Raw genomic sequence first — 7,146 nt, 5'->3', positions numbered from 1 at the left:
CAAAATCAAGCATCTGAAAGCACACAACTTCGTGCGACAATGGTGTTTTTTTTTCTTTCATTATTACCTCGCAACTTCGACGACCGATTGAGCTCAAATTTTCACAGGTTTGTTATTTTATGCATATGATAGATACACCAACTACGAAGACTAATCTTTGACAATTACCAATAGTGTCCACTGTCTTTAAGTAACTTATTTTGTTTGTTGGTATGGTTTGTCCATGGTTTGACTATGGAGGAAGCATGTGTGACAGGGCTGGATAATAATCATTTATAAATATCCATTGTTGAGGGTAACAGAGAGAAGATTACAATACATTAATTGGTATAACCCCTATATAACCATTTTCTTATTTTAGCTTCCCCCTGGACAAACACTTTCTCTTTTTAGCCCCCCCCCCCCCCTCTCTGGTAAAGTAACACCTTGATGCGCTCTCTAATTAGAACTTTCTAGAACAATAAAACATGTGCTAAAACTTTCCTAATGCAAGCCACACACTTAGTATGCAGACCGGCAGTAAAGAGTGAACACCACACAAAGTTCTGCTCTTGCTTCAATTTCATCTGCCCCTTGCTTGGTCTGTTGTGGATTTGGTTTTCAAAGCTATTGTGATTTAGTTTGTAACTCGCTTTGATACTGTGTTGGGTTTTTTGGTTTAGGTTATCATATTTTGGGTTTTTTATTACTAGCCTATCCTACAGTTAAATTCTGCTGGGTTTTTTATATTAGTTTTTGATTCAATTCAAAGCCAAGGGTTATTTCAACATTGTCACTGACTCAGGGAGTACAGTCAACTCATTAGTTTTCACAAGTGTTCTTGATCTGATTTTTTTTAGTATTTGGTGAAAACGGAGATATAAATTGTTTATTGTTGAATCTATTTTAGACAGGATTTCCAGTTGAATTTATTGGAATTGTTTTTGGACTTCTCCATTCAATTTCTATGTGAGTTTTTGAGTGGATAAAATAAATACAAAAAGTCAGTGGTCATTGTTTTGGTTTTTTTTGTATCAAATTGCCTCGCGTTCTTATCCTCACTCGATTTAAGATTTACACTTCTCATTGCAAGCGAGTTCCCCAAAGCGTTTATTATCAGAAATTAAATTTTACTTAGTAAATCTCCAAGTGTTCCATTTTTCCAGTTTACACATGGTTTGACGGGACTTGATTTTGGATTTATATAGGCTGAGAACCTCACATTTCTACATCCATGCTCACACCAGCTCCATGCTCACACCATGCAAAATGAACTGAGAACTTGTCACATCATGGAGGGAATTGAAGATACCCTCCATGGTCACATCAATGTGCCCCTCCCCAACCCGGTGAGAAAACTTGAAGGAAAAAGTACAATATTATCTTGAGACGAGGAGACAGAATCGGAGATAAACAGTTTGATCACTGGGTGTGATATGCATCTACTACTTTTTAGGATTTTGAATCTTGTTAGGAGACAAAAATGAAGATAAACAGTTGACCACAGTGGGCCAAGGTAGAGCACGGGTAGAGTATTTTCTTCCTATAAGCTTGTGAACCACTCCATGGTTCATCCATGGAGGTAGGATGGACCATGGATGTATAAATGGATGAACTATAAGCATACGCACCATGTTGCAACCAAAATAGCGTTACCGTTCTATATACCTCCATGCGTGGACCCAACCTATTCTATGTGGATACCACATGGCGCCTACGTCCAGTAGCCTATACAAACAAATCAAAATTGGCTTATTCCCATGTTGACAACTGGGCCAGTAACCCTATAGTTTGACAGATTACGTCCGCCCCTCATGGTGCACCATCTGTGTACCTAGTCCATGTGTACACATAATACACAGCAATCCAGATTTTCCATCCACATGAACGGCCGGACGTGGCATTCCTGATGGTGTCAGTAATTGATGAATAGTATAGCCATTATTTAGGCATGCTACTAACCAGAAACTACAGCCCAAGGCCTTCATGAATGGCAAAACTTCTGCTTGGGAAGTGGTCATCCCAACCAGCTCACTGTCTGAACTAAAACATCTTCAGGTAGGTTTCTTATGGTTTCTGCATTTTCTTGCTATAATATTTTGTGCAAAGTGTGCGGTTTCCAAAGTGGCCGTGACATTGATGGGGTTTGGAGAGGACCAACAACTCGCGATTCGATTTTATTACCAAATCTCTATTTTTGAAACTTCTCCGTGTTTTGAGTTTCCTTCAATACGGTAATGCTTGTTTCCGTAATTCTACCCCCACACAACACAATAGACTGTTTGTTAGGATTGTATTCGGAGGTCTCGCAACTAGTTTTTTGATCATCAATCCTGATACATTCAACTATTTAAGTTGAGGAATTGAGATTGGTAGTTTGCTTTGTGGGCCGACGGTGGGATGTCACAGCCTTTTTGAGATATGACTTTGCATACATCATCATCATGGTACAAGAACACTACATGTATTTGGTTTGGGCACCCAAGAAACTTTGCTCACTATAGGCCTACTTGAGGCAGTGGACACTGTCTATTGATAATTACTCAAAATAGTTATTATCATAAAACCTTTCTTGATTACGAGTAAAGGGGAGCGGTTGATAGTAATGGTATAAAACATTGTGAGAAACAGCTCCTTCTGATGTGATGTAGTTTTCGAGAAAGAAGTAATTTTCCATAAATTTGATTTCGAGACCTCAGATTTAGAATGTGGAGGTCTCGAAATCAAGCATCTGGAAAGCACACAACTTCGTGTGACCATGGTGCGACGAGGGTGTTTTTTCTCAACTTCGACAACCGATTGAGCTCAAATTCTTTCAGGTGTGTTATTTTATGCATATGTTGAGATACACCAACTGTGAAGACTAGTCTTTGACAATAATAGTGTCCAGTGTCTTTAAAGGCTACTTTGGGCTGTACCTCCATGATTGTATAACATGGACTGGAAGAACATCTACCGCCATGGTTGTTGTAGCTAGTTCAACTTCTCCATGTTTTTTTTTTTTTCAGCAAGCAGTCCTTGTCCAAATCTGTGGTGCGGTACGACTTTCATGTTTCCAAATTCCTTGATGTCGCCGTCGCATCATCGCAGCCTGTGCATCCAAGTAAGTCTTTTGACTGAATTAATTGGGATACCAATCCCCTTTTGTATGATGGCCATAAACATTTTGCATGGTGCTTAATGGTGTTGTAGATTGTCAGTTCACTAATTAATTTGGTCCGTGTCTACTGAAGAGCTTTACAGATAATAGTGGTGGGACGGATGGAGTCTGTAGGTCTATAGTCTGGAAAGGGATCTTTGTTGATGGGGTGATAATAATTGCTAACAATTAAGGGTGTTGCTTTGTTTATTTGCGGTTGAGTATAGGCACTGGACACTATCCCTAGACATAAAATTGTTAGCATGAACGCTTTACTTGAATGAGCAATGGGAGAGTGGTTGATAGTATAACCATGGAGGAATGGTATAACAGTTCAAAAACAATGTTATACATTTGTACATCAAGCCATTGTTGTTTAACTTTCGTGAAGCGGATGCAGTAACAGGAAGTTCACGCGCCCACGTGTTGATCAAAAGCAAGTCCATGTCAACCATTGGCCGTCATGTTGCCAACAGTTATTTTGTAACAGACTTGGCAGCGCGGTACTAGAACTGTGTTCAGATTTGTAATGCATACAATATAGTTACAAGTAGCGAAGATTAAAGAATATTTTCATAAGTTGCAGCTATTACGGAGCATCCAGGACGAAGACTTTAAAGAATTACATGTACAACTTGTAAAGTCTCTTCCAACTGAGATCGTGGCGATTGTGATCATGGACAATGGCAATGAGAGGCTGAGAGTGGAGGAGACGATACAGGTTTGTAAAAATGGTTTGAGCTTTTTGATTGTACTTGTAGGGTTAGAATGATTATCTTGACATGGGCATTGAAAAGGAAGGGCCCAGACTGTAGGATATTATTTTTATAAGGCCTACTCAATGTGGGGGAAAACAGCAATCTTTTTGTTCAGTTGTGGTGTAGGCCTCTATACTCATCACAAACTATAGGTACACGTGTATTGTTTTGCTATGGAAAATACGGTCGTATCGGGCAATCTAGTGGGTTTATAAATAGTCATGCAATGGACGATTACAATTTTTTACATGAGTAATTGCAAAGAGCGTTAGGGGATTGTGCCCCCCACCCCCCAACACCAAAAGTCCTCACTGTTAAACACAAGACCAAACCAGGCGAAGGATTGGAGGGGGTTCGTCGGGCAGTTTGTTTTTAGGGCCTAATGATCATTGTCTCACTTCTCCTTGTACTGTAGACCTGCTATACTCTACGGCCCGTTGCAACTTGTAGTTGACTCAACCCACCAATGTGAAGGGAAGGGGATCATTTGGCGATGTCACCAACTGTAGAATCACTCCATTTGTTAGTCGGCCCTCCATGACAGGCCAGAGTGTGCGGTAAGTAAGAACATAGAGCAAGGACTATGGTGAGATGTATTCGTTAGGATCTAGGTTATATCCACATGATTGCATTGTTGAGATGTGGGGTGAGCCAGGGAAACAAATGAACAGGATAAAACATGGTTTGAACACAAAACTGAAAAAGAACTTGAGAAAACAAATACTCCAGGATTAAAATTTCAACGATCTGTGAGTCATCTTGTTATCCAATTCTGTGAACAGAAAAACAACAACAAAAAACATTTATTTTTGCTGGCTTTGTTTTTAAACATCACCATAAGTATTCACTTTTCAAAATGTATCAAGGAAGTTTAGTATTTCCCAAGTGCACTGGGACGTCAGAACAGAATTTTGCAAATAATTGGACCTCTGACAGCTGGTCAAATGAGGGCGCCATTTACAATTAGTGGTGAACAAGTCAATAATCTATGAGCAGGCGTTTATGGTTTAGGGTCATTATAATGTGGACACAGCTATTCAGATCCTAAATATTGAACTTGAAAAAATCAGCAGCTGGCTCTTAGCAAACAAATTGTGTATTAATCTACTTAAATCAAACTATATGATATTCTGTTCCAGACAACATAAATATACCCAATCTGTTCCTCTAGTCTTGAATGGTGTTAATTTAAAATGTGTTACAATTACCAAATTTCTAGGTGTGTCAATTGATGAAAATCTTACTTGGAAGAGCCATGTCAGTGAAGTTTCCAGCAAGATATCAAAAACTGTTGGTATTATGAATCGATTAAAGACCTTCATTCCAAGTGATATTTTACTTATTCTTTATAATTCCTTTGTTCTTCCGTACTTAAATTATTCAGTTCTAACCTGGGGCAGTTCCTCAGTGAATTGTGACAAACTTCTTTTCTTACAAAAGCGAGCTGTTAGAATTATTTCCAGTGCTGGTTACCGTGATCATACTGCCGACTTATTTGTAAATCTAAAATTGTTAAGATTAAAGACATTTACTACTTAAATCTAGGTAAATTAATGTACAAGTATACGAACAATGCATTACCTGGTTGTTTTATCTCATGTTTTGAGTTAACTTCCAACATACATTCATATAATACCCGTAGTGCTTCTAGCAAAAACATCCATGTCTGTTACAATCGAACCTCACTCTATAAAAACAGTCTTATACAGCGTGGTGTGAATTACTGGAACGGTCTTAATGAGTCCATTAAAAAGTCACCCTCGCAGTCAATATTTGTTGGTAAACTGAAAAAACAACTTCTTGATACACACGCTTAATTTCTGATTCTTCTTTTATCATTTTTCGTATTACTATGTCTTAGCGACTGCATGATGCACACATGTCCTGTCATGTCCCGTCCTGTTTCGCTGTCTGTCCCTAGGTTAGGGTACAAAAGCTTTTCTGCTTCACCCAAACCTTAATGTTGTCCCTTAAATAATTATAATAAACTATACTTAATGTATACAAGTAATGTTGTAATTTAACCTCTTACAACCATTGTATATTATATGTCCAAGGACAGCATTGAAATAAATGTATATTGATTGATAATGGATTCGAAGCTGTGAGTTGAGGTCAGCTTGACACTAATTTATTTAGAGCTGGAAAATTCGACAGTTTCACAATTTTGGAAAATCTTGCTTTATGCTTTCATGATCAACAAAATTCAAACAATAAATTAATTTCATACATTGTGAAATTGTGGGCTTTATAGACCTAATACTTTCACTTTTGTTTATGAATTTGGGAAAGTTAAAATTTTATTAAAGTCATTCAATGGATTTAATTTCTCCCATTTGTTCTACTATATATGTTCATGTTTGTTTCAGACAAGTTTTTAATTATTTCATTTTATCCTTGTCCCTTTCGAATAATCAATGTGTAAACTCTTTGTTTTAATTTGGATAAAATGCTGTAATTTTGTGTTAAAAGAATATTTCCTTGAAACTATAAAGAATTTTGAAGTGTCTATTTTTTTCTTTCAGGATGATGGATAAAGAGAATGATGAATGTTTCAGAGCCAGAGTTTGTAAGCATGCTAAAGGAAACATTCAGGGTGAGTGCAATGGTTTATTTATCATTCTGTTCAGATCAGCTTGTTCTAAACTGAAATAATTCTTTCCGATTTTAAACCAAATTTGCTTCACTTATTGTTCAATATTGTTACATATGAACTATTTGGATTAAGTTGTTGCAGTTAGTTTCAGCTTCTTTCAAAATGTTTCTCTATGCTCGTTCTGAAATTGTTCTAGACTCTGTGTTCCTTATGATTAAATTCTGCTCTTTTCTTTTTAGTTTTTCTTAAATTTTGTCAACTGTTTGCAAAGGTAAACTTTTCAATAAAGCTTTGAGTATTCCTTTGTTTAATTTCTCCTCCAGCACAACGAAAGCTATACCGAGACTGAAGGAACACAGAGGGAATGTATCAATGCATTTTGGCAGTCGGTGTTCTCCCCTTAATTTTTATTGTTGCTGATCCTACGGTTTGAGATTCTGTTGGAGGTCCATCTGACATCTAAAGGTAAGAGTCAGTGACAAGAGTTTGACATCAGCATAACAGTTGTACCACTTCTTTTCATTGTGCAGGGCAACGATCGTTGAGAATGGAATACAGTTGAAGAGCCCTGCCTAAAGAACACCAGCTGTCTCAGAGATTAACAGTCATGGAAGACAGTTTTGATGTAGTTTTTGAGTGTAGTGTCTGGATGAGGACCAAACTAACAAAAACAT

The sequence above is a fragment of the Asterias rubens genome, chromosome 12 (genome assembly GCF_902459465.1).
Source record: "Asterias rubens chromosome 12, eAstRub1.3, whole genome shotgun sequence".
NCBI lineage: Eukaryota > Metazoa > Echinodermata > Asteroidea > Forcipulatida > Asteriidae > Asterias > Asterias rubens.
This window is presented reverse-complemented; position numbering follows the sequence as displayed.